General features: G+C 42.2%; 1 protein-coding gene across 3 annotated transcripts in view; it reads left to right on the top strand.

Moving 5' to 3' along the window:
• The window catches only part of GPAM (glycerol-3-phosphate acyltransferase, mitochondrial), a 114,597-nt gene extending 96,165 nt beyond the window's left edge, over window positions 1-18,432 (top strand). For all 3 annotated transcript variants that reach the window (XR_013397668.1, XR_013397669.1, XR_013397667.1), the window contains exons 23-25: window positions 12,647-12,828; window positions 17,363-17,526; window positions 18,140-18,432. The gene's annotated coding sequence lies outside the window, so the exon portion shown is untranslated. The remainder of the gene's footprint in view (window positions 1-12,646; window positions 12,829-17,362; window positions 17,527-18,139) is intronic.
• The last annotated feature ends 1,879 nt before the right edge of the window (window positions 18,433-20,311 follow it).

Here is a 20,311-nt window from a genome sequence, read left to right as displayed (position 1 = left end):
ACCAGGCCTAAAGACTTTTAAATATAAGAAAGACCTGAAACCATAAAACTGCTAGAAGAGAACCTAGGGGAGAAACTTCTTGACATTGGTCTGGGCATTGGTCTGGGCAATATTTTGAATATGACACCAGAAGCACAGGCAACAAAAGCAAAAATAGAGAAGTGAGATTATATCAAGCTAAAAAGCTCCTGCACAGCAAAGGAAGCAATCAACAGAGTGAAAAGGCATTTACAGATTGAGAGAAAATATTTGTAAACCATACATATAAGAGGTTAACATCTGTACCAACCAAACAAAAAAGTTTAAACATAGTTACCATCCCACTCCTAGGTATATATCCAAGAGAAATGCAGACATGTCCACACACACACGTGAACACAACTGTTCATAGCAACATTATTCATAACAGCCAAAAAGTGGAAACAACCCAAATGTCCATCAATTATGAATGACAAACAGAATGCCATCCATTCATGCCATACAATTATTTAGCAACGAAAAAGAATGAAGTACTGCTACATGCTACAACATGAATGAACCTTAAAGACATTAGGCTAAATGAAAGAAGCTCCCCTCGAAAGACCACATATCGTATGATTCCATTTCCATGAAATAGCCAGAAGAGGCAATCCCACAAACGCAGAAAGTAGCCATTTCTGATGTCTGGGGAGAAAGGGTTATGGGGAGGGCCTCCTTGATGTATGGGGTTCCTTTATGGGGTGATAAAAATGTTCTGAAATTAGATAATGATGATGGTTGCACAACTCAGTGAATACACTAAAAACCATAAATTTGTACAATTTAAATAGGTGAATTGTATGGTATGTAAATTATATCTCAAAATGGACACGTGTGTTTACGTGGAGAGAGAGCTGTCAGGCTGAATCTCAGGCTGGGGTGTTCAATCTGCAGAATTATCTGTGGTATAGAAATTAGCTGAAGAAAACATTCAGTGCTGAAGTAACTTCACAAATAACAGTAGTAGAAAGTCCCTTTCCTCTCTAAGCATATCACTCTAATCGTGTATTAGGTCTCAGGTTCTTTACACTAATTCATGAAAATGCTTGTTATTGAGCAGAAAGATTTAATATTCGTAACTTCAAGGACAAAGATGCACATCTTAGCTTTGACTGTTGTTTCATGAGACTGTGTTTGCTGCCGGAAATGGGCAGTGTCTTTTAATTATGAAGCAGTGGGGATGCATCTCACAGCTCAAAATGGAAGGGGGCAAGTGAGACCCTGAAAGGAAGTACAAATTCCATTTTGCTTAAGAATCGCAAATGTCGTTTATAAGAGCAATTTTGAATCTCAGGTCTTGCCTCGTGTGATGACTTATGGGAGCTCCCTTCTCCCTGAGCGGTCTTTGGCTTTAGTGTGAGGACCAGACCTGGAGGGGCATTTAAAAGGCTGCTCAGGGAGACCAGACGGAGGCTCTTTTAAACAGTCAGAATTAATGTCCTTAGCCAACCAGAAGGATGACATCTGGGCCATAGCGGGCTGTAGGCAACTCCGTGTTAGGGACTGGACCTAGCCAACTTGACCTCCTCAGGACCCAGCGTAGTGGCTGACACACAGTAGGCATTTAATATTATTTTCTGAATGTTACATGTCAGCTAGGATGAAGTGGGTAGACACAGACCCTTGCAGAAATAGTAAGGGAAATGTTCATTAAATGATCACCTACAGATGCAATTATAAACTACGAAATACCTTAAAGGAAAAACCATGCAGGGGCATATGGAATTATTGATGACGGAACGGCCACGTAAAACCCCTGTTACCTTTACCTCTGGCATACTTTAGGTCCTCCTCTCTTTAGGCGGAAGAGAGATTAAGTCACCCCAGCCGTCACGGGGGTGCAGATGATCAGGACTAATTTGCTAAATGGAAAACTGCTTCTCCCAGTCGGCCTCTTTGTGGAAGAGGCAAAAGGCAAGCACTAGGGCCTCCTTTGGGACTGTTTTGCAGGCGAAGCATTGTCACCTTGTGTCACCCGTTAGAGGCAATGCGTCAGGGAAACAGGAGAGCAATAGGTCCCCACGGAGGAGGGCTCTCTGTGCTGCCCTCATGTGGTGAAGCTGGGAACATGCTCCTTCCTTTACCTCTGGAGTTTCAAAATGTTCGTCAGGTGGTCCATGCACATGAGTCCACACCCGCCCATAGGGAACCAGGGTGTCCTTTTCCATTGCTTCTTTTACTGTTTTTGATAGGTTCTGTTGTAAGGAGCTCTGATTCCACATCTGCTAGCCTATAGGATATGCCTCCACTTAGACACTCCATAGGAATCTGGTATTTAACACATTCAACAGTGAGCTCGCCATCTCCCCGCAGTCCCATCAAGCTGCGTCTCTTTCTACACTCTTTGACCTGGGAAATGGCATCATTCAGTCTTCTAGGCTAGAAATCATGGTACCTTCCCTGCGACCTCCCTCTCCCTCTCTTCCCAGGGCTAATCAATCACAACCCTGTTCGCCATTCATCTATATTCATTGAATCCTTTCGTTTCCATCCCCCGTGCTGCGAAGAGACTGATTTTACCCCATATTAATGCAAGTATTTCCTGCCTGGTTTTCTTGTCTTGCATTTGGTGTCCCTTGAATCCATCTTCCACCCTGTCACCAGATCATTCCAAAATGCTAATATGACCACATGAACGCATCCACTTCAAACTCTTTGGTGGCCTGGCCCTGCAGACAGCTTCAGTGTGTTGCTCACAGCTCCTCCAACCCTGGCCCAGAAGCTTCCCTGGAGGACTGGGATTGCATGCCTCGTCTTGCCGGACTTCCTTCTTCTGGGCTGTTCACCCCATGTGCACCACTCATCTTTAGACTTGGCTCAAGAATCACCTCCCCCTTGAAGCCTTTCCTGCTTTCTTCCCCCAGGCCCTATCCAAGATGACACTCACCACTTCCCTGTTGTGGGATTCTATTGCAGCATAATCAAAAATAAAACAGGGTTTAGAGGTGGATGATCCCAGTCTACCCCTTGGCGTCACCACCGTTGCTCTGTATGACCCATGCGGGCTACTGAACTTCTCTAGGCCTCAGTTTCTCTCTCTTTGAAAGGTGAAGGTTACAGTGCCTTGCTCATAGGGTTCACCTCAGGATTAAATGAAATAATCCATGTAAAGTGCTTGGTGTGTGGGAAACCCTAAGCAAATGTTTACTCTGATTTGAACCCCAGAGATAGTCTGAGCAAGCTTCCACCCTAGGAAGGTAACACCTTGGTATGTCCTTATTTCTGTTTGCACATCTACAGCTGGATTAAGCCTGAGGAAGACAGGTTGATCTTTGTTTCCTCAGTTCCTAGAATAGTGCTCGGCAAATACTAGACTCTTAATCATTTCACAGCTTCCTACTGTGTCTCCATGAATCTCAGGAAACAATTAAGCTACAGCCCATTGATGGTATAATTAAGAGTAGATCTTCAAAGCAGTGATCTGGGCATCATTATAAAGGAAGATGAAAGCACAGTGAGTCCTGTCTACCCTGAATTCCCAGTTCCTCGGGATGATATGCTGGAAGAAATCTTGTTTTTTCTAACTTAGAGAAAAACGTCTCAAATAATAAAACGATAAAATTTAAAAAGTCAAACCTTTTAAAAATTAAATTGATTGTTCAGAAGTATATATAGAGTGCACAGGCTGTTGTTTTATTGAAAGGTTGTTATTTAATTTGCTGTTGGTTAGGGTAATCCTTCTTGTTCAATGGACAAACTTATCTAAATATAATGGAGATTGGCCTGTTGGGTTGAAAATGGGCTCCCTTCCAGGAATGTTGTCAGTTACCTGTTTCATTTAGCTGCAAATAAAATATAAACAAAATGACCATCTCTTCATTTTTGGATGGAGCTGTAAATTAAAAAAAAAAAAAAAACTTCATTGTCTGGAAACTATAGCATATACCTTCTGTAAATGTCATCTACATCTGTCTTCAAGTTTGGAGGAATATGTGTTAAAGGTAAAGTATGCAAATGCATATCTTGCAGAAAGCCTTAATTAAATGGAATTTTCCTGATTAATGCTTCAACTCATATTTCGTCATAGAAATCCAAAATGGCTTCTGTAGCACTCACTGTTAATTGACTGATAGACTGGTTAAAAAAAAAAAAAGAAGCAAACCTTATGAAATACTTATTTTTTCCTTTTTTTGAGACAGGGTCTCACTCTGTCACCCAGACTGAAGTGCAGCGGCTCAATCTTGGCTCACTGCAACCTCCACCTCCCAGGCTCAAGCGATTCTCCTGCATTAGCCTCCCTAGTAGCTGGGATTACAGGCATGCGCCACTACCTCCTGGCTAATTTTTGTATTTTTAGTAGAGATGGGGATTTCACCATGATGGCTAGGCTGGTCTCGAACTCCTGACTTCAAATGATCCACCCAACTCGGCTTCTCAAAGTGCTGGGATTACAGGCGTGAGCCACCACACCTGGACACAATCCTTATGAAATATTGACTATGCTTTTCCTTTGCCTGGATAAAATTTAGTATTTAGCTTATGTATCATAACTTGTAACCTAGTAGTGATTTGACCCTGTCTAACTCTGAGGAGTGTGTCATTTGAATGACATTTATTGCACTGGAGGTGTTTGGCTTATGTGTAAGTATAGATCAATGAATTACTAAAGGCTGTTTGAGTTGACAAATAATTGGAATTAAGAAAAAAAATCAGGATCTCTTTGGGTCAAAATATCCCCAATTTCTTAGTACTTCCATTGTCTGTGTTTTTGCCCTGTTTCCTTAATTTTAGATATCTTGTGTTGTAGAGTCATAGAATGCAAGCTCAGCAGAGAACTATGAGTTTATCCCCAAATGGAAGTTTCTGGAAAGATTCATAGTCTACTTTGGTCTTTTATGTTCAAAGTTAGAGGTACTTGGGCCCAAATGACTACTTTTGACCCAAGAAGCCAAATGCTTTTTTCTTCCCTTTCTTTGCCTCTTCCCACCTACCTTGTGTAAAAAACACCAAAGGAAGTACAGGTCGTCTCTCAGTCAGTGTTGCCAATGAGCATTGACTGAGCCGCAGTTATGAATCCTACTGAGATGTGCTGTATTTCTTAGGTGTCTTTAATGAGCAGTGTTTTGTTGTGTGTGGTGAACTGAAGCAAATAAATCATCTGCTGATATAAAGCTGATGACATGCAGCTAGTTTTGTTTTATTGAGTTATCCACACCGTTTGGCATAATAAGTTGTGCTGAAATACTTCCCACTTGTGTGCCTGCCTTTAATAGTTTAAAATCTGGGTATTTTTTAAATTGTTGTTGGTGCTTAGTATAGGTTTTATTATGATGTGCAATTATCTCTGTGTCATGTTCATTTTGGTTTAATTGCCTATTCTGTATCCTAATGGGGTAAATGAGCAGAAGACAGTGTCCGTTTGCTTGAGAATACTACATTAAGGTATCTCACATTACTTTATAAACTATTTGTAATTCTAGGCAACATTGAAACTACAAACTTCAGAGATAAATTCCATTTCTATTCCCCTTGAAACTACTTAAAAACCTAACATCTCTTCACATAACCAGAGAGAGATGCCAATTGCTGTTTGGTTCAAGTTTTTCTTTTTCCCATTTTTACCATTGCTTTGCTGTATTATTTAATTCTGATTTCTGCCTCAGCATTTCCATCTTCTAAATGCAGTAGATCCTTGGCATAGGCAGATTTTCAAATTCATGGGGTTGACTATTTTCTAGAGGCCTGGACATTATTTGTAGTTTTGCAAAAACAAGAAGTAGAATTGTACATAGTACAGGCTGCTATGCTTGAGAGAGGTCCTGTCTAATGAACGTGGCTGACTGATTCAACCCTTAGCGTAGAATGACTTCTCCATCAATAGAAGCTTCTGGCTGCATCTGGGTAACTACTGTCTTAATCTTTACTCTTCTTCAGCTATGTTTTATGGACTAAATTATAGATTATAGAAATATATGTGAATTGGGGGTTTAAGATGGTTAAGGACAACCTTTTAAAAATTACTGATGCTTGGATAACACCCCTAGATATTCTGATTTATTTGAAGTGGGGCCTGAACATGTGTATGTTTAAACAGCTCCCCAGTCAATTCCCATGTACAATCAGGGGTGAGAGTCAGTGGACTAGGAGATACCTAAATCATTCATAACTCTCCAGCTCCAGTTTAAAACACTTTGAATGATTTCCCATTGCTATTAAGATAAAGACCAACCTCTTTATTGTCTTCTAAACCAAAGCCTCTTCTGGTGCCACTTTCATTTTCCTTGTATGCATCTCAGCCTCTTGTATGTATTATACTCCTTTCTGCGACTGTTGTATGTGCTGATTCCTTTTGTTTGGAAAGGTCTGTTTCCCTAGAGAACTTCTATGCATCCCTCAGAACTTTGCCCAGTCATGGCTTCCTTAAGGAAGCCTCTCCTGACCCCTTGACTAGGTGAAATCTCACCATTAATCACTCTTCCACTTCCTTATAGTGCTTACAGTTGCCACTTCACCCTGAGTTGGGTGATTCTTTGCCTTGTGCCCATCTCTCCAACAATTCTGTGAGTTCCACGAGGGTAGGGACCATGCCTTCTTTGCTTCGAAGCCCTCTTCCCAGTATGATGCTCGCATATAGTTGGTATTTAAGGCAACCATTGAGTAAATAAATAAAAGGTTTGCCATATTCCAAATCTGTCATGGTGACTACTCCACCATCAAAATAGAAGAGGATTTTCATTGAGTTAGACCTAAATCAAGTTTATGAATTGCTAATTGAACACTGCAAAATATTATTCTAAGCTAGGGTTTCTCAACTTTGGCACTATTGACATTTTTGGGGTTTGATGATTCTTTGTTGTGAGAGTGGGCTGCCCTGTGTATTGGGGGATGTTGAGCAGCATCCTTGACTTCTACTTATTATGTACCAGTCAAACTCCCTTCCCCAGTTGTAGCAGAAATGTCTCCAGGCATTGCCAAGTGTCCTTTGGAGTCAAAAGTGACCTTGATTATTGTAAGCAACCTAAGGAGAGAGACCCAGATGGGAAGTTATTATGAGTATCTTTAATGGCTTGCACCTTGGTGGTCAGATTCTGTTACAGGTAGTTAGGTGTGAGTGGGGCAGGAGAGGGCTCTTACCCCCACCCACCAGAAATGTCGGGTGATGGTTTGGCAATTATCACATTGCTTCTCTAAAAGTAATAAACTGGCAGCTGGAGCCAGGCAGAGGCCATGAATGGATGGTCCACACCTGTTAACATTAAAGTGTTAATTAAAAGCAGCCCCAGGGAGAAGAAACTTCCTGGGTATGTTAGTCCGTTTTCATGCTGCTGATAAACACATACACAAGACTAGGAAGAAAAGGAGGTTTAATGGGACTTACAGTTCCACATGACTGGGGAGGCCTCAGAATCATGGTGGGAGGTGAAAGGCACTTCTTACATGGTGGCAGCAAGAGAAAATGAGGAAGAAGCAAAAGTGGAAACCCTCAATAAACCCATTAGATCTTGTGAGACTTGTTCACTATCATGGGAATAGCATGGAAAGACTGGCTCCCATGATTCGATTACCTCCCCCGGGTCCTTCCCACAAAACGTGGGAATTCTGGGAGATACAATTCAAGTTGATATTTGGGTGGGGACACAGCCAAACCATATCACTGGGCATACACATTGAGAGATGAAATTGGCAAAGTGTGATCTTCTGGGTACACTCCACTGGAAAAAGGAAGAAAGCCTCAGATGGGCGTGGATACAACTTCCTAAACACACTGTGCCTGCTCACTTCCCAAAGGCAAGGAGGGCACTGCACATGCAGAAGCCCACCCTAAAGGAAGAATGATGGAAAAGAGGCAAGTCTATAAAAGTCCTAAGATCATGGTTAAACAGGCCACTTGACCTTTTTTCTCTTTAATCTTCAGGTGCCTACTTGGGTCTCTTCTTTCCTTTCTTTCCTGTTCTAAAGCCTTTTTAATAAACTTCCACTCTTGTCCTGGAACTTGCCTTGGTCTCTTTTTCTGCTCTATGCCCCTCAGTCTAATTCTTTCTTCTGAGGAGGCTAGGACTAAACTTGCTGCAGACATGTACGAATTTGCCATCAGTAACTCGGGGTAACTCGGATCTCTTCCACCGCTAACAATTCCCCTGAAGTTGTCCTGACCTGCTGGGAAACAAGAAGCTTAATAATTGTTCATCATAGACTAATTCTTAAAAAAGAAGAAAAAAATTTGAATATGTTGAGTTCTCTCTGAAGGGCTTTTTTCTATAAGGTTAGTGGCTATTGAAAATGATTTGATTTCATGGGCCACCGAAGTCCTCAGAATGAAATCTGCAGGCAGTAGTAGGTGCATGATAAGAGTGTTTTCCCATGACCCCCAGAGCCCTCCCAAGTCTGTTTGTTTTTGGTAATGTCTGGTTCCTCAAAGATTTTCTGCTTACTCATTACCAAACTTGGCCAATCATCAAAATGATAAGAATGGCCTTTTAAAAGCAGAGATGCCCATCCCTCTCCTGTGGAGATTCTGATGGGACAGGATGGGAATCTGAAATTGTAAGGGGCTCATTCAGTAATACTGATGGTTCTCTAGGTTTGGGAGACACTGACCTGAGCCATGGGCACTACCCACAGACCAATAGTCAGACCTTGAGCTGTTAACTCAATTAGCATAGGTAAGAAATTATGTGTTGAGCTCTATGCTAGTCAGGGTTTGGTATGTGTGTTGGTGGGTGGAAAGTGAGAGAGAGTTCCTCAAGGCTATGGGATGGGCCAGTACTCTGTATGAGGGTTATTGATTATTGAGTGTGGGGAAGAAATGAGTGGTCGGTTTATGGAACTAAAAACAGGTGGCCTGCTTGATGTAGGAAAGAACTGAAGAGAATATTTACACTGGGGATAGTGCCTGCAGCACCAGAGAACTCCAGTCCTTTTTTTATCAATTCCTTTGAATTCTTTTGGCTACTGTATTAGTCTGTTTTCATGTACCATATCAGCTACCAAGAGGGATTCTCATTCTAAATATCCCTCTTGCTCTCCCTCTCTGTCAATGAAATACTTCCAATATTGTCTTAACGTTTTTATGTGGGGAAAATAGAAGGAAGGGGTGAGAAAGGTAAGTGAGGTATGTTGCTACAGGCAAAATTTTCCTCTACTTTGAAAATTTTGCAAAGTCTAGGAAACACTCACCAAATAGCATTTCACTGGCATTTGGACCACTCAGGGCAGGTGGGTACAGGGGTGCACAGGTGTTCTGGGGATGCTCCACTTTGCTCAGGGACTTCAATATGTCCCAAAGAGGGGAGAGAAGGGGGTAGGGTGAGAGCTTATGTTCTTGGTGAACTTTTGGGTTTATGCAGTGAAGATATTTTCACATATTCCAAGTAGCACTTACATACTGTGTAGCAAGTTCAATTTGTAAGAATCTATTTAAAAGATGTCACCACACGTGTCAGAAAAAATATTCTCACAAGGAAGGAGTTAGTCATGTTTCGTATTGCAGGCAATTTGGAAGAATGGGATTTGGATTACAGGACATGAGTGCAATACAAATGTAATTGTTTGGAGGTAATTTGAAAAAAAATGAAGTATGCTTGTACTGGGAGTTCAAGGACATCAAACAGTCTTTATAAGATGGAGTTTTGGGTGAAAGCTCTCTTGGAAATCACAGTCTTGAGTTCTGAGCTGTCAGTCCAGGGACTGGGTCCTTCATTCTGGCTGAACTCTCAACTCTGTAAAGGGAAAGTAGCTATTCTAACAATTCTTCAACATTCAAAGATTTCTTCTTGAAGTTTTATGTAAATTGGCACTTCACTTCTTAGCCTTTGATTGTAGCACAAAACATAATCCTGTGAACTTTGTTTGTGATATTGTCAGTGCTTGAGATTTCAGCAAGGACAATATTTAGTTGGATGGGGATATGGTTTGGCTGTGTCCCCACCCAAATCTCATCTTAAATTCCCACGTGTTGTGGGAGGGACCTGGTGAGAGGTAATTGAATCATGGGGGCAGGTCTTTCCCATGCTGTTCTTGTGATGGTGAATAAGTTTCATGAGATCTAATAGTTTTAAAAAAGAGAGTTCTCGTGCACAAGCTCTCTTCTCTTGTCTGCCGCCATGTGAGATGTGCCTTTCATCTTCCACCATGATTTTGGGGCTCTCTGGCCACATGGAACTGTAAGTCCATTAAACATCTTTCTTTTTTAAATTGCCCAGGCTTGTGTATGTCTTTATCAGCAGTGTGAAAATGGACTAATACAATAAATTGGTACCAGTAGAATGGGGTGCTGCTGAAAATATACCCAAAAATATGGAAGTGACTTTGGAACTGGGTAATAGGCAGAGATTGGAATAGTTTGGAGGGCTCTGAACAAGACAGGAAAATGTGACAACGTTTGGAACTTCCTGGAGACTTATTGAATGGCTTTGATCAAAATGTTGATAGTGATATGTACAATAAAGTCCAGGCTGAGGTGGTCTGAGATGGAGATGAGGAACTTGTTGGGAACTGGAGCAAAGGTGACTCTTGTTATGTTTTAGTAAAGAGACTGGTGGCATTTTGCCCCTGCCCTAGAGATTTGTGGAACTTTGAACTTGAGAGAGATGATTTAGAGTACCTGGCAGAAGAAATTTCTAAGCAGTAAAGCATTCAAGAGGTGACTTGGGTGCTGTTAAAAGCATTCAGGTTTAAAAGGGAAACAGAGCATAAAAGTTTGGAAAACTTGCAGTCTGATAATGCGATAGAAAAGAAAATCCCATTTTCTGAGTATAAATTCAAGTCAACTGCAGAAGTTTGCAAAAGTAAAGAGGAGCTGAATGTTAATCACCAAGACAATGGGGAAAATGTCTCCAGGGCATGTCAAAGATGTTTGTGACAGCCCCTCCCTACACAGGCCCAGAGGTTTAGGAGGAAAAGATGGCTGGGCCCAGGATCCCTCTGCTGTGTGCAGTCTAGGGATTTGTTGCTGTGTCCCAGCAGCTCCAGCTTTGACTAAAAGGGGCCAAGGTACAGCTCAGGCTGTTCCTTCAGAGGGTGGAAGCCCCAAGCCTTGGCAGCTTCCACATGGGGTTGAGCCTGTGGGTACGCAGAAGACAAGAATTGAGGTTTGGGAACCTCTGTCTAGATTTCAGAGGATGTATAGAAATGCCTGGGTGCCCAGGCAGAAGTTTGCTGCAGGGGTGGAGCCCTCATGGAGAGCCTCTGCTAGGGCAATGTGGAAGGGAAATGTGGGGTGGGAGCCCCCACAGAGTCCCTACTGGGGTACTACCTTGTGGAGCTGTGAGAAGAGGGCCACTGTCCTCCAGTTCCCAGAATGGTAGATCCACTGACAGCTTGCACTGTGTGCCTATAAAAGCTGCAGAGACTCAATGCCAGCCCATAAAAGGAGCCAGGAGGGAGACTGTACCCTGCAAAGCCACAGGGGCAGAGCTGCCCAAGGCCATGGAAACCCACCTCTTGCATCAATGTGACCTGGATGTGAGACATGGAGTCAAAGGAGATCATTTTGGAGCTTTAAGATTTGACTGCCTTGCTGGCTTTTGGACTTGCATGTGACCTGTAGCCCCTTCGTTTTGGCCAATTTTTCCCATTTGGAAAGGTGTATTTACCAAATGCCTGTATTCCCATTGTACCTAGGAAGTAACAAACTTGCTTTTAATTTTACAGGCTCATAGGCAGAAGGAACTTGCCTTGTCTCAGATGAGATGTTGGACTGTGGACTTTTGAGTTAATGCTGAAATGATTTAAGACTTTGGGGGACTGTTGGGAAGGCATGATTGGTTTTGAAATGTGAGAACATGAGATTTGGGAGGGGCCAGGGGTGGGATGATATGATTTAGCTGTGTCCCCACTTGTGTTCCATTCTCATCTTGAATTCCCATGTATTGTGGAAGGGACACAGTGGGAGGTAATTGAATCATGGGGACAGGTCTTTCCAATGCTCTTCTTGTGATAGTGAATAAGATCTGATGGCTTTAAAAAGGGGAGTTTCCGTGCACAAGTTCTCTTCATTTTTCTTGTCTGCCACCATGTGAAACATGCCTTTCACCTTCCACCATGATTGTGGGGCCTCCCCAGTCAAGTGGAACTGTAAGTCCATTAAACTCCTTTCTTTTGTAAATTGCCCAGTCTCGGGTACGTCTTTATCAACAGCATGAAAATGGACTAATATAGGTGATGTTGAGATATGGAGACTGGTTTTAACAAGATTTAGATATTTCCTCCTTCTGTTAACTTTGGTTTTTGGCATGGCTGACTCAGGTGTCAATTATTGTCTGTTGATGTGGCATTGAACATGTGTTTGCATAATACCTAGGAATTTTAACTTGGAAGGAAGTACGTGGGGAGCTCAAACCAGAACCATAGAATCTGAATAGGTGGGAGTGTGAAAAGCTACATGAATGTGCAATCTTAGAGCTCAGGGCCCAAATCTATACTGCTTGGGTTTCAATCCAGTTCCATCACTTGCTCATTACTTACCAGTTCCATTACTTAGTTCTGGTGGATTAATAGCTTCTCCAAATCTGTGTTCTTTGCAAAGTGTCTTTGCTCCTCCCATTAAGGAATAGAGTCTATTTCTCCAGCCTATGAATCTGGGCTAGCCTTGTGTCATGCTCTATTCAGCAGAATGCAGACAAAGTGATATCGTGCGAATTCCAAGGCTAGCCCTTAAGGGTTCTTACATACTTTTGCTTTCTTTCAGAATGCTGGTTCTGCCTTGGGAACAGGCCAGAGCTAGCCAACTGGAGCATGAAAGACCATGAGCAGGTGAATGGAAGCACTTCAGTCAACAGGAGCCAGCATCCAGAATCAGAGATGCCTCGCCAATCTGCAGTTGATGGCAAAAGGAGAAGGAGCCCCACCAAGACCAGAAAAAGTGCATAGGTGATCCTAGCTTGAATTTTCAAGAGGTTTTGGGGAGTTTTGTAACTCAGCAATAGCTCACTCATCCATGAGTGATACGATCATGGACACACTGCTTAACCTTTCTGTGCTTATTCCCTCCACCATAAATGGGTATAATCATATTTGCTCAGAGCCTGCTTGTGAAGCTCTTGGCCTGGTGCCTTGTGCATAGTAAGTGGTTATATATATATCAGTGATTATACTTCAGGACAGATTTGCAGTAAGGCTTGGTCTGAGCTTATTTTAGAGTGTGCTGATAACTGGTATGTAGCTGTAGTGCACTTTAGCCTGAAACTGTGTTGCTCTATGAGAGAAAGGAAATATGGCTAGGTGGGCAGAAGTCAGAGGTTTTTCTCCCAGTTCTAGGGAAATACAAAGAGGGAAAGAGGCAGATCTGATCTTTGGAGGGAAGTCCACACCAGTTCCCAGAGTTGGGGGACTCCTAAGCCACATGGGTAGGGATAGAGAGGGCCTCCCTATCCAGGCCGTTTGCTCTCTCCAGCCAGACTCTGCTTTCACTTGCTGTATTGAATCTGAGCTTTCAATATCAAGTAAAGCAATAATTTATTTCATGGAATTGGAAGCTTCAAAGCAAAGGAAATCAGATTGATGTTTATTCTATGTGAGATGGGGCAGTATTGGCAGATCTTTCTCTATTAGTCTTCAGCAGACCCAGTCACAGAAAAGCATCTTCCAACTCAGCCTTTAAAACTTCCCAGGGTCTGAGAAGGACTGAGGGATTGGACATTGGAGCCACAGAGAAGAGAGGTATGTGTTAGGTAGTAAAGGGGTTGTGGAGACACTGAGCATCAGAGGACCCATGGATGTCTAGAAGAGGGCTGCTGGGACCCCACTTCATGGGTTCCTGCTACCAGTCACAACTTGTTTCCTTCCAAGATACAGCACAGCTTCTGCTCTGTAAGGAAATTAACCCCAGAGAGATGAGCCCATGTTATCTGCTTTAGAGAGTTATTCAGAAATTAAGGAAGAACGTGTTTGCACACTAAGCCCTATGTCTGGCACTTACAGGGACATCAAATATTACAAAGGCATAGTTCCTATCCTCAGGAAACTTATAATCTTGCGGTGGTCTGCCATTCTGACTATAGAGCAGAACCATCTTGGAGCTTCCAAAAAGTGAGGTCTGGTCTCCACAGCAGTCTGACTAAACTAGAATCTCTGGGAGCAGAACTGGGGCATTGGTATGTTTCAAATATTCCCCAGCTTTTCCTAATGTGCAGGCAGATTGAGAACTGATGACCCGGGTGGCAGGTACTTTTCACATCTCAAACAATAAAAAAGACAGGGTGGTTCCAGAGTTAGTTAATATATGGGTGAATTATCTTAAAAGCTCTTGTTCTTTTCATGTCTCTTCTCTGCCATCTTCAAGATGTTAGCTTTGGTCCTCAGCCTAATGGTCACAAGATGGCTGCAGTAGTACCAAGCATCACTTCCTCATCAGCTGAATCTAGAGATGGAAGAAAGATGACATTTCCATGTATTTTTCTTTGTAAGAGTGAATAAAGCCTTTCCAAGAAGTTCCTCAGGAGATTTATGTTATAAATCTTATTCCAGAATTGTAACACATGTTCAAGCCTAAACTAAAATCTGGCAAAGAAATTCAAACCACTGTGGCTGACTGAGGTCAATTCATGACTCACCCTCCTAGAGTTGGAGAGGCAGTCACTTTGAGCATGTGGTCAAGCAAAGAATGGACCATGAACAATATTGGGACCTTACCGACAAGGAATGAGGGGATAGGAATGACTGATGGATTATATCCGGCAGGATAGAATAGACTGGGCTGTGGTGACAAGCAGACCCCAGTATCTCAGTGGCTTAGCACAACAAAAGTTTACTTCTCACTTACAAAATCTGATGCAGGTTAGATGGAGACTGTCCTCCATCCGGTGACTTGGATCTATGCTCCTTTGTCCCACCATCTTGGTAGGTTCCCATTTCACCAGGTGGCCTCAAAGCTTGCTAGAACAGAGGGAGAGAGTGATGGTAGAGACATTTATTTGAACTACCTCGACCCAGGAGTGACACACTTCACAACTGCTCATTATCCATTGACTAGAACCCTCAACTGGTGTCGACCTAATTCCAAGGGAGACTATGATGTATAGTGGACATATGGAGGATTTCATGAGTGCTTGGCCATAGCAGGTAACTAAGAAGTAGGGACGGAAAATGTGAGTTGAGTTCAAGGGAAGAAATGGTTCTGGGTCAAAACATGTATGCATGTTGGTTGTGTCCAGCTTTTGCTTCCAAATGTGTTGGACTCCCACTGTCTCTACTACAAACATGGAAATACCAGTTGCCACTTGCACTGATGCAATAGAGAGATTTTTGTTTATAGTTTTAAAAAAATTGTAAAGAGCTTCTGAGCACCTCAGGGGCAAGAAATATGTAAATATTTGGCGTCAGTATCAAGCTGTTTGATGGCCCCCAAAACTCCAGTCATTACTCAGCTGTGTATCTGCATCCTGACACAGCAGTAAGTGATAATACTCACATCTAGAGAAAAATGATGTTCCACAGCCTTGCCCAACTTCTTCATGTCTTGGTTCAGTACCTCTAAAGACCCTTTTCTGAACAAAATTAGTCATTTTCTTCTATGTGCTTGAATTATTTTCAGAGAGCCATTATACTCACGCATCTGTTTTTTCAAAAGAAGATGGATCAGGTTCTTTCATCAATGCAAGTGTGTTTGTCCATCTGTGGGACTGTGAATTGAATTTGGGGGGTCCAGAGCTTTTGGTATAAACATCTTATCATGAAAAGAGACTATAAACTCTCCCAGAGCAGAAAAGTATCACTTATCTTCTCCATAGTACCTAACATAGTCCTGGGTTTACAATCAGAGCTCTGTAAATCCAATTTGATAGGAAATACATGGACAGTTTTGTCTCCAGGGCTGGAATGTGCTGAATTCCTGGGGAACTTTTGGTAATGTACAAATAAAGTCAATTTTACTTTGTCAATGTGTGGGTTATTTATTTTATGATCTCTTCTAGGCAAAGTATTTGTCTCAGGATGGCGTCTTTCCCCTGGGCTGACATCACTAAATGCCAGTTTACAGATGTTCAGAAACTACTAACTAGTTTTAGAACAATGCTGCGTCACTTCGCTGAAGGTCATGAATCTGGTAACAACACCCATTATTACAATGCAGCTAAGACACAGGAAGTAAGCAACAAAACACGTTTTCAGCAGATGGAAGACATAAGAGAACTCTTGAATTAAATTTCCTCATATCAGAGTTCCTTACTCAGAGCCCAGTGACTACTGTTACACCCAGAGTTCTAAAATAAATTATCATCTGGTCTCATAAAATGTCATAGCAGCATGCAGTATAAGGCTGGTTAAAGAAATGATGATTTCCATGTCATGAAAAGTAGTCATTTAAAATAACAATATAACTGTATCTTGAGTAACACGGAAGTATGTCTACTATCTGTCATTGAAGAACAAGGCAGTTTACAGAGCAGCATGTAGAGTTGTCCCTTGGTGAGAGAGAGACAGAAGAGAAAGAGAGAGAGAGAGAGAGAAAGGATAGGGAGAGAGAGAGAGAGAGAGAGAGAGAGAGAGAGAAAGAGGGAGGGGGGGGGAGAGAGAGAGAGAGATGTGTGCTGGGCACTTCTTACAGCAGTGAATACTCCCCTGCCTCCATGGTGAGAAAAAGAGAAGAATCAATAGCAATTGCATTACAGGGGGGGAGTACTGTGACTGGTGCTATGAGAGCACGTATGAGGACCCGCCTTGGGAAGTCAGGGGGCTCCTTCTGGAGGAATCATATCCAACAATGATGACAATTGTATTAAAGTGCAGTGTTACATTGTATCACATCTAATTATATATGACATCATTAATTAGGTAATAATTATAATGATAATAATGTCTAAGCTAGAACCAGGGAAGGAGGTTGAAGGCAGGTTTTTAGAGGGAGAATAAAATTCTTTCAGACAAAGGGATCTGCCGGTGGAAAGGCTTGAGGTGGGGCATGACTGGAGGGACTGAATGAAGCTCAGTCTGGCTTGCAGTTTTAAAAATAAGTAATGCTGACGTTTTTAGGTATTGAAATTTTATTTACTTCTTTACGCATAACTGTATTTTTGATATGTATACTGAACACCTTTTATTTTATAGGGAAAAATCCTATGGATTTATTTTTGTTTTGAGAAACAAGAATATGTTTTGTCATCTGGAACATTTACTTAGGTGGTTCAGAACTTGTGTTCTGAAAAGAGCATGCAAACCTTACAGAAGGTTGCATGCACTATGAACAAAATAGAATGAGGAAATTATAAATGTATTCAAGGCTTTTGATTGCCGAAGGAAGATGCTTTTCTATCCTGTGCATACTTTTGATTGTCCACAGATCTGCTTCTTTTTCATATCAGGAAAGATCCTGGGAAGGACCATTTGCAGAAATTCATTCTGCCTGTTTTCTTTCATGAAAATCCTAGATCTGAATTGTTCTTCAAAGATCTTTTATTCCTCTTTGCAGAAGCAGACAAAATTCTAGGAGTTCATGGGAGGCCTCTCAGTCCTAAGCCCTTAAAGGAGAAATATTACTGAACATTCCTTCAATCTCTTCCTAAGAAGAAGGTGGAATGGCTCCAGTTCCTCTGTCACTAAGGATTCTCCAGGTCACAACCTGCACAAATGGTGGTGAGGATGGGAAATGGGGTGGGTCAAGGACATTGAAGAAAAGTGCCTTTATGTGTCCTGTAGCCTTGGCTGTTGTCATGGTATCATCCAAAAGAACCAATCAGGAAGGAAAAGTTATTTGGGGATTATAGTTTCTTCATCTCACATGGGAGCCAACTCACTTGAATCAACTTTCCCTCTATTCTTGTTGTATGATATATTCTGAGATCCACTGAAAATTAGCAAATACAATATGGTATGGTTAAGTAGCACTATCGTTGGGAAATTATAAGGTACTATGGGAGTATCCAAGAAGAAAAGCTAATCCAGACCCCTGGTGGTCAGGGCAGGCTCCTTTGTGGGGCAGCAGTTGGCTATGATGAAGATGAATAATGAATAAGAGCTAGCCAGAGAAAGGCGCACAGGGAAAGGCTATTGCAGGGAACTGGAAGTGGTTGGGTAGGATACAGCATAAACCACAAGTTAGGGTATGCTAGTACGCTAAGCAGAAGACAGTGAGGAGAGGAGAGGCCAACTCGGGAAGCATCTTTTATTCTACATTCAGGAGTTTGGATTCTTCCCAGGGACAGTGGTACAATCAGACTTGCATTTTAGAATGCCCATTTTGTTGCAGGAGGAGAGGAGACTGGTGGAAGCAGCGAAGTGCTCAGCAGGCTGGGACCAGATTGAGAGAGAGAGAGAGAGTGACAATGTGGCCTAGCCTTGGAGATGGAGGCTTAGGTCATTCCACAGAAAGAAAGAGCCAGCCTTCATTTCTTTGGTCCTTTGAAGGAATTTCAATTAATTCAAATAGACTGCATTTATTTCTCAAGAGTCAGTGTCTCAGAACAATGTAGGTGGGAATAAAGACAGCTTTTCTAGAAACTACAGGATGCCTGGGGATGGTTATGCAGCTGTAGGGCCTGGGCTGGTGGTGGATGTAGAATTCTAATTATGTAGAGAAAGTCTGGTACAATAAAACTGCTAAGTTCCCATTGCTCCTTCTCCTGGCCTGGAGTTCTATTCTATAAGGCAGTGGTCTTCTTAGGGCTGTAGGGTGACTACAGAAGGCCCTGGAATCCATCTGTGCCTCTAGGCTGAGTAACAAATGTGTAGTACACAGGTATGAATTTTCAAATGCATGTGATAAATGTAGTGCACACTCACTTATCAGTGTAATGAATGCAGAATAGTTCTCTCTGTGAATTTTCTCAATCCAACAATGCTAAAAGCATTATTACCATCAGGTGGAGCTCTGAGAAGTATTTTGTCATTAAAAATATACTTAAAAATTGGAAACCACTGTTTTGGAGGGAGGCATAAGACAGACCCCCAGGACCCATATGATACCACCCGCCCCTGATTAATTACCTTGCTACAGATTTGGATCCAACCCAAACAGGTGGTTTTAAGTAGACTTCCATGAAGAACAGCAACGTGGTGGGTGGATTTAACAAGGTTCTAATGTCTCATTTCTTTGATACCTCCTGCCTCTCCTTAGCACTGGCATTTCCTCTCATTGCAAACTGCAGTCCTTACAGATAGCATATGTGCCTTCACCTAAGTAGGACTTCAGCTAGAGTTGCAGACATCCAGAAACAATTTCACAGCAAGCCTGTAAAATCTAATTTGATTTGATGATGATATCAACAACCGTGACTAACACAGAAACAATGTGAATAACAAGAAGCTTGACATTTACGGGGCCTTTGAAAATGAGATCTTGCCTTTGCCAAGCTTGACCAGTCCATTCTTCAGGGGCTGAAGCATGCAGATTAAGTGCAGATGGAGCTGCCTTTTTGCAGGGAAGCAAGGCAGGTGGGGAAGATAAAGTGATTGTAGATTTGTCTGAAACTGCAGGACTCAGCACATCCCAAGCAGTGCTTCTCAACAGAAACTGACTGCTGGAATCACCTTGGGAATTTCTTCAAAGTGATATTTAGGCCCCACCTAGACCAGACCCAGTCAGGATATCTGGAGTGGGGAGTAAGCATTTGAATTTTTTAAAAGCATCCAGTGTAGTCACCATCACGGATATTAATGTCTTCTTGAGGGCTTGTTAAAACACAGATTGAGGGGTCATATTCCTCGGATGTTGGATTCAATAGGGCTGAGTAGTGCCTGAAGATATACATTTCTGATAAGTTCTTAGATGATGCTGTTGCAGTTGTTTCAGAGACACATTTTGAGATTCATACCCCGCTAAGCTCATAGGATTCTAGATAACTTTGAGCCTATAATCCCATTCCAATGGGGCCCCAGGCCTTTCCTTCTACTGTATCTGGAAGAATGTTGAAGGCAGATGAAGTTAGTAATATGCTTTCCTTGGACAACCCTAGCTCCAGAAATAATTTTATAAAAGTCACAGATGGTTTGATCAATAATCCTCATTGCTTATGCTAGGTGGTGTAACAAGATTGTCATAATTATTTTTCCCGTGAATTCCATTCATTGGAACTGCATAAGTTTATCTCACACTGCTTATGTGAGAGAGTATAATATAAACATAGGGTTGGGCTGGCTGCCATTGGGCCATTGGTATTTCCTGTAATTTCAGCCTTCGCCTGTGTGTAAGCTGGGTTTAGGGGATGGGATTGTGGGACTTTTGACCTAGTGCCATAGTTGTTACGGTGCATATTGCTTAACACAGCTGGGTAATTAAGACTGGGATCAGGTAAGATCCTCCCCGTGAGTGGGAACGGGTACCACAGGCATTTTCTGGAAGAAATGCCGGTAAATAAGAGGTGGCCTCTCTGATGGTCAACACTGGCGGATGAACATTCCAGAGTGTTGGGGTTAAGCAGGG

The sequence above is a fragment of the Macaca mulatta genome, chromosome 9 (assembly GCF_049350105.2).
Source record: "Macaca mulatta isolate MMU2019108-1 chromosome 9, T2T-MMU8v2.0, whole genome shotgun sequence".
NCBI lineage: Eukaryota > Metazoa > Chordata > Mammalia > Primates > Cercopithecidae > Macaca > Macaca mulatta.
The sequence above is the reverse complement of the archived record's forward strand: the minus strand, read 5'-3'. Positions and strand labels throughout refer to the sequence as shown.